At 42.0% G+C, this 8084-nt stretch overlaps 1 long non-coding RNA gene across 1 annotated transcript; it reads right to left on the bottom strand.

The window, feature by feature from the left end:
- Positions 1 to 321: 321 nt before the first annotated feature.
- LOC131256105 (uncharacterized) lies at positions 322 to 6590 on the bottom strand. The gene is made up of 3 exons (XR_009176593.1): positions 6405 to 6590; positions 6256 to 6320; positions 322 to 420 (listed from the first exon to the last, which is right to left on the bottom strand). It is a non-coding gene; the product is annotated as an uncharacterized LOC131256105 (long non-coding RNA).
- Positions 6591 to 8084: the final 1494 nt, after the last annotated feature.

Genomic DNA, 8084 nt, shown 5'->3' with positions numbered 1-8084 from the left:
AATCTTGTACTATGGTTATAACGCCCTGGAAATCGAGGGTCGTGCATACATTCGACTCCCGAGTTCCCGAGTTCCCGAGTGTCACTTATAACCAATTTTCATTATTATGCGTTTAATCAGGTTTAAATGCGCAGCATGGAATTTTCTGGAACATGAAGCACAACCACACGTGCCTACTGAAATGAAAGAAATAAAATATACACAGGTCCAAAAGAATATAAATGGGTCGCACATGGCGTCGCCCAACAAAATCACAAAAGAATGATATGTCCAAAAGAATAAAGCTGAGTCCACAACTCAGCGATCCAAATCCCACCTGTCAAGCCGATGGAGAGCCGCCCATCAACTGGAAATAGGACAGCTCATCCTCCTCATCTAAGCTCGTGCCACCAGGCTCCTCATACTCCTCGTTACCTGCAACTACGGGAGAGTCTAGTTGGTGTTTTAAAACACCGTCCCAGAGTGGGAGTGAGTGATCAACTCAGTGGGTGCTATTAGTCTTGAGTTGTAACAGGCATCAATTATATTATGCGTTTAATAAAAGACAATCATTCATAAACACCTAACTAATCTTATTAATGCGTATGCATGATAGATGATATGATGCATGCCCTCGCCATAACACTTCCTCAAACGACTCCATCTAACGATCGCGTATGACCAACACTCCCTCAAAACAACCTCGACTGCCAAGTCGCCACCCTAGCTAGTGCGATGCAATGTGATCATGTTATCCGAGTTCTTAGTTAGGTCCATTCATCCAGCAGGTTGAGGAATTTGATACACCCTATGTATAAATGCCCTGAATTGGTTGCGAGGCCAAGGCCCCCAACGTGTGAGGCCAAAGCCTCGTGATCCTTGATCCCGTCGGGTTCCCCCATCCCCGACTTCAAGAACATGAGCAGTGCTGAAATGTGGGATCACTCGCAGTCACTACAGGGAGGCACGTCACCCCAGCGTAGGCCGACAGCTCGGACACAGTGTCCCATTCCACCATGCCCAGCTCTCGAGTCAGTGGATCGATTTCAAATGGTTGGCAATGGGCTCCAATGGTTGAAGGGTGTTCCAGGTTCCATGCATATGTGAGCAAACATGGTTAACGAATAAGGTTGGTCAGTAAGTTGGCTAGACCGCACGAGTTTAGGCGAGTACGGGACAGACAACATCGGGTACGAGTGACCCATGTAGCCTAACTACTATCGCCCACACGCACCTGCCCAAATCCGTGGGTTTAACCTCAGGACAGTCCTACCAACGGGACCACCTTTACTCTCCTCATATTCCTAACCAACCCAAGGATTTGATGGTAATCTATAGCATGCCAACTAGCAGGGTTATCATCTAGCATAAAATAATATCATGTTTCATATTTTCTCAACATATAATTTAGATTTTCCTATCAAGCAAAGCTACCAATATCATAAAACAAGAGTGCATGTGTTTTGTGTGGGTTAGTGAGGAAGCTAAGCACTTCCTATACCTAATAGAACCAAATTATACAAGATTTAATGGATCATACATGTTATGAGGCAACATCATATGAGAACCAAACATGACAAGTACATGCAATCATCCATTTAAACCAAATCATATGAAAGGCAACAACATTCCATAACCATTCCATGTGAATCAATAGGATCAAGAGTAGGGTCTTCCCTAGGTTTGTCTAGATTCTCCAAATGCATCATCTAAGCAAGCAAAATCATTAAACTCATACTAAAATTGGTGCTCGTCCACCTAAGAACAATAGTCTGCACCTATGGTTCGTTGAGATCTTGGAAATGACCTAGAAATGCTAAACTTGGAGTCGATTAGCCGGAATCCTGAGGAAGCGCATTTGCATGTTAGAATCTCATGCAAAACCTCCCTCAACAAGAGGGGTTTCAAAAAAATGAGAGATTTACTTACCCAATCGGCGGAGAGGGGTTCTCCCGGTTGTGGATGATGGATTTTCTTGAGAGAGAGGTAGAGTTTTGCAAGTTGAGACTCCCTTGGGCCCCAGTTTGATATATGGCCCACCTTCACTCTCCTTCACTCTCCCTTCCTCTCTTCTTCCTTTCTTCTTTCTCCCTTTTCTCTCTTCTCTCTTTCCTTCCCTAGGACAAATTCGTATGGGGAGAGGGAGTGCCCAAATGAGGCCCTTTTATAGTGCTAGATCTGGTGTAAATGGCCCCAATGGCTAGGCTTTTACTATACTATCCCTATGGGAGGATCTTTCTAACCTCTAGGGCCCACTATAAGGCATACATGTCGATATACACTGTAGGATAGTTAGCCCTAATGATGATCTACAGATATGATTAGAAGTATGTTCAACAGTCACCGATGGTCGATCGGGGTCGCGGCTATACGGATATAAGAAGGGAAATATCCTTACTCTACATGTGAAGTTTGGTCGCAAACCGACGGTCTGAAACTCTCAACTTCGCATAAGAGTGGACGACCCAATTCACTTAAGTTTCAGATTCTTTATTTAGGGTATTTGCACTTCTCATGTACTCGTCCTTTGGCTCAAGTTGAGCGATTCTAGACAACACCCAGGTCCGACTCCCGCGATGGACATCAAGCCCAGTAAGACGGACATTATTCTATAGTTTTGGGACTAGTGGCTCACCAACAAGCGGTTTAAAGCTTGTTCGGAAAATCGGGGCATTTCTGGAATGAATTAGGTATTGAAATTTCTCATGGGTGATGATTAGGGTTTGAATTAACTATGTTTATAGTGAGGCTTATTTATAGCTAGTAAAAGTGGAGATTTGGTCATGTTTACTCTAAATCGTCTGTTTTAGGCTAAAAGAGTAACGGGATTGATTTGGTCTATTATTCAAGATCCGGGCCTTAACTGACTCTGCCCCGGTTAGATCTTTAATTTAGTCATGCTTGTTTTGATTAGTTAGCGAAGGGTCGGTTAGATTTGAGCCCTATGTGAGTAAATCATGGGGCTAAACTTGATGTTCAAATGATCCGGCGGATTCGGTGGTTTCCTACAGTTGATTAATCGGGCTTGTGTAGTTCTTTACTGGTACCACCCCTATATAGACTAACATTGAGTGCTAATGGTCATTTAAGTGATATTATAAGTTAATTTATAAAAGAAATTTTAAGGATTTTGGGAATCCAAAACAGTGAAAATCCATAATGTTACAATAGTCCACCTGATAATTGAATCCTTTTAATTTTTGGGCATTGCATGAGCTGAAAGAACCGATGGATAGTGTGGATATAAGATGTGTAAATCAAGTTGGGCTTTACGGTAAGGGCCAGACCGTCTCAAAAGAGGCCAGAACCGCACCTAATCCGCTCCCCTAGTTTGCCGCTTGCTAATTAGAATAACTTTGATACTCTCACAGAGTGTGATCTATCATACGTCAAAAAATCCAAATTATTTAAATTAAACTGTCAAAATTAAATTTCTGACTTTATGTATCACGAACCAAATATTACCCTCAAGTAATTATATGAGCAGCTGCGGTCATTTTCTGGACGGTTCAAAATGAAAATATTCAATGGTCATGTTTCTGTAAACAAAGAGAAAACGATGAAGGCTTTGAGGAAAATGATTCTCTTTTGTTTTTTTATGTGTTTGAGACAACCCTGAAGGGTTGAATATCTAGGGCTTTACAACAACTATACAAGGTAAAATGATAAATACAAAATATTCTACTTATATATCGTCTATCTATAGAATTAGCTATATAAGGCATATGGCCTGTCTAACATCTCAACGTCAAACTAATGTTGGTCATCGACAAGTAATAGTTTGCTAACTAAAAATGAGTGACGTGCAGAAGTGAGGGACTTCATGAGAATGTCTACAATCTGATCATTGGATGCGACATGTAGTAGCGAAATGAGCCGAGACTAAAACTTCTTGTGGATGAAGTGATAGTCAACTTCAATATGCTTTGTCCGTTCATGGAAAATCGGATTAGAGACAATCTGAATAGCACTCAGATTATCTACATGGAGTGGAGTAGGATCTTGTAGATGAACGCCCAAGTCAGAAAGAAGTTTACATAACTAGATAATCTCACTACAAGCAACTGACATTGCTCTATACTCGGCTTCCGTGCTTGATTTGGAAACAATGGACTGCTTCTTACACTTACAAGAGATGAGAGAAGTGCCGAGAAAAATACAGTAGCCAATAGTAGATCTGCGTGTGAGAGTACAATCGTCCCAGTCAGCATCTAAATAAGCATAAAGGTCCAGAGGGGTCGTAGAGGAGAAGAACAGAGATCGATCCAGAGTTCTACGTAAGTACCGTAAGATGCGCAATACTGCAGTCATATGAAGAGTCCGAGGAACAGAAACAAATTAGCCGACAACTTGGACTACGTAGGCAATATCAGGGCGAGTCATTGTTAAGTAAACCAGACTCACAACCAAACAATAGTATAATGTGGGTTCCACAAGGAGTTCACCATCGTCATGGCCATATTGAATGTTAAGTTCCAAGGGAGTCTGAACTGTCTTCTGATCCGTTAATGAGGCCAAGGTGTGTAACGCCCTAGAAATCGGGGGTCGCTCATACACTCGACTCCCGAGTTCCTGAGTATCACTTATAACTTATTTTCATTAACATGCATTTAATCAGGTTTAAATGCGTAGCCTGAAGTTCCTGGAACATGAAACACAAACACACATGTTAACTGAAATGAAAGAGAACTAACACATATATATATATATACACACACACATATACATGTCCAAAAGAAATAAAGGGTCGCACATGGCGTCACCCAAAAAAATCACAAAAAGAATAGGATGCCCAAAAAGAATAGAGCTGAGCCCACTGCTCAGCGATCCAACATGCCATCTACTAGTCCGATGAGGGCCCGCTCATCAGCTAGAAGTAGGAGAACTCGTCCTCCTCCTCGAGGCTCGCATCGTCAGGCTCCACATAATCCTCATCACCTGTAACTATGGAAGAGTCTGGTTGGTATTTTAAAACACCGTCCCAGAGTGGGAGTAAGTGATCAACTCATTGGGTGCTATTAGTCTTAAGTTGTAACAAGCATCAGTTATAGTATGAATTTAATGAAAAGTAGATGTTTAAAAACACCTAATTAATCTTATTAATGCACATGCATGGGGGATGATATGATGTATGCCCTCGCCACAACTTTTCCTCGAGCGACTCCATCTAATGATCGCGTATGTCAACACTCCCTCAGAGCGACCTCAACTGCCGAGTCGCCAACCTAGCTAATGCAATGCAATGGTAATGTTAACTGGGTTTTTAGTTAAGTCCATTCATCCAGCAGATTGGGGAATCTGATACACCCCACGTATCAAATGTCCTGAACTATTTGCGAGGCCAAGGTCCCCCAACGTATGAGGCCAAGACCCCGCGGTCCTTGATCCCGTCGAGTTTTCCATCCCCGACTTCAAGCACCTGGGGAGTGCCGAGGGAAAGGGATCACTTGCGGTCACTATGGGGAAGCGCGGCACCCCAGCGTAGGCCGACAGCTCAGCCACAGTATCTCATTCCACCATGCCCGGCTCACAAGGCAGTGGACCCATTTCAATTTGATTATCGATGGGCTACAACGGTTGTAGGGTGTTCCAGGTTCCATACACATGTGGGTAAACAAGGTTAACAATCATGATTGGCTAGAGAGTAGGCTAAACCGCACGAGTCCAGGCAAGTACGTGGTGGAACAGCATCACGTGTAAGCAACCCATGTAATCTAACTACTGCCGCTCACACGCAGTCCCCCAAATCCATGGGTTTAGCATCAAGGCAGTCCTACCAACGGAACCACCTTCGCTCTCCTTATGTTCCCCATGGGTCTGAATAGTGATTCATAGCATGCCAACTACCAATGTATCATCCAGCATAAACAACATCATGATCTCATACTTCTCAACATACAATTCAGATTCTCATAGCAAGAAGGTTAACAATATCTTGAAACAAAGTGCATGTGAGTTATGTGTGTGGGTGAGGAAGTTAAGCACTTTCATCATCTTAAGAAATCATAAGCACAAGAGTAATGAGTCATAGATACTATGAAGCAACCCTATAAGGGAAAATCCAACGAGACATAAGCTTGCAATCATCCATACACAAAATCATGTGAGAGGCAAGAACAATATCATATGAGAAGTAACATACAATTCCATACAATTCTAACAAACATGCAATTCCTAGGGTTCCTCTAGATTCTCCTAATATAGCATCCAAACAATCAAGATCATTAGATTCGTAATAAAATTGGTGTTAGGCCACCTAAAGATAATAGTCTGCACCTTAAGAGGAGATTTTCATTCTTTGAGATCTTAGGGTTTGGAGATTTGGGTAAAACCGCCAATTCCTAAATCAAATTAAGAAAGACAACATTAATGTCTAGAAATCTGCATTAGGTTCTTCTATTGAAGGAAAAATATACCATTCTTACCTCCGCTTCTTAGCATGGGTGGGTTTGGTGGAGGTTTTGTAGTAGCCACCGGTTTGGTTGAGGAAATACCAACCCTACAAGCATCAAGATTTTCCTCACCCACACAAACACTCTCTCCCTTTTTCACTCTCCCTTCCTCTTTTCTTCCTTTCTTCTTTCTCCCTTTTCTCTCTTCTCTCTTTCTCTCTTTCTTTTCTCTAGGGAAAAATCGTATAGGGAGAGGGGGTGCCCAAATGAGGCCCTTTTATAATGTCAGATTTGGTGTAAATGGCCCCAAGGGCTAGATTTTTACTATACTAAACCTATGAGAGCGTCTTTGTAAGCTCTAGGGCCCATTATGGGGCATAAGAGTCAACACCCACCGTTGGATAGTTGGCCCTAATGATGATCTACATATGTATATGATCGGTCCGCCATTTGGATGCGCCGATCGACAGATATGATTAGAAGTCTGTTCAACAGTCACCGATAATCGATCGGGGCCACGGCTATACGGAATGAGCAAGAAAATATCCTTACTTCACGGGTAAAGTTTGGTCGCAAACCGACGGTCTGAAATCCTAAACTTTGCATAAGAGTGAATGACCCAATTTACTTAAGTTTCAGTTCATTCTTTTAACGTATTTGCACTTCTCATACACTCATCCTTTAGCTCAAGTTGAGTAGTTCTAGACAGCACCCAGGTCCGACTACCGCGATGAACGTCGAGCCCAGTAAGACGAACATTTCTCTGTAGTTTTAAAATTAGTGGCTAGCCAACGAGCAGTCTAGAGCTTGTTCGAAAAATCGGGGTATTTTTTGAATGAATTTGGTAGTGAGATTTCTCATGGGCAATGATTAGGTTTTGGATTTACTATGTTCATAATGTGGCCTATTTATAACTAGTGAAAGTGGAGATTTAGTCATGATTACTTTAAACTGTCGGTTTTAGGCTAAAGGAGCAACGGGGTTGATTTGGTCTATTAGCTAAGATCCGGGCCTTATCTAACTCGGCTTCGGTTAGATCTTTAATTTAGTTATGCTTGTCTTGATTAGTTAGCGATGGGTCGGTTAGATTTGGGTCCTATGCGAGTAAATCATGGGGCTACACCTGATCTTCAAGTGATTGGGCGGATTCATTGGCTTCCTACGACTGATTAATTGGACTTGTGCAGTTCTTTACTGGTACCACCACTATATAAACTAACATTGAGTGCTAATGGTCATTAAGTGATATTCTAAGTTAATTAATAATTAAAAAAATTAAGAATTTTTGGAAATCCAAAACAGTGAAAATCCAGGATGTTACAAGGTGAGAAGATCCTTAATATATTTACGCTACCTGACTAAGATTCCACATATAAAACATGAAAATTCAAGTCTAAGAAAGTATGTCAGATGTCCCAGGTCCTTCATCTTGAAGGATGACTTCAGAACTCCTTTAATGCCGAGATGCCAGTATCATCGTTACCAGTCAGAAGTAGGTCGTCAACATATACGAGAATAATGACAATTCCACGCTCAGTAGTGCGCAAGAATAAGGATGGATCATGATCACTTTGAGTAAAGCCAGCTCCTGTAACAACATCATGAAATCATTAGAACCATGCCCGAGGGGCCTGTTTGAGGCCGTATAGAGCTTTCTTCAGGAGACAGACGTTATTGGCAGAGATTAAAGATCCAGGAGGAGGTTTTAAATAT

The sequence above is a fragment of the Magnolia sinica genome, chromosome 9, assembly GCF_029962835.1.
Source record: "Magnolia sinica isolate HGM2019 chromosome 9, MsV1, whole genome shotgun sequence".
In the NCBI taxonomy this organism is placed as follows: Eukaryota; Viridiplantae; Streptophyta; class Magnoliopsida; order Magnoliales; family Magnoliaceae; genus Magnolia; species Magnolia sinica.
Note: the sequence above shows the minus strand (reverse complement) of the source record. Positions and strands in the feature narration are given on the sequence as shown.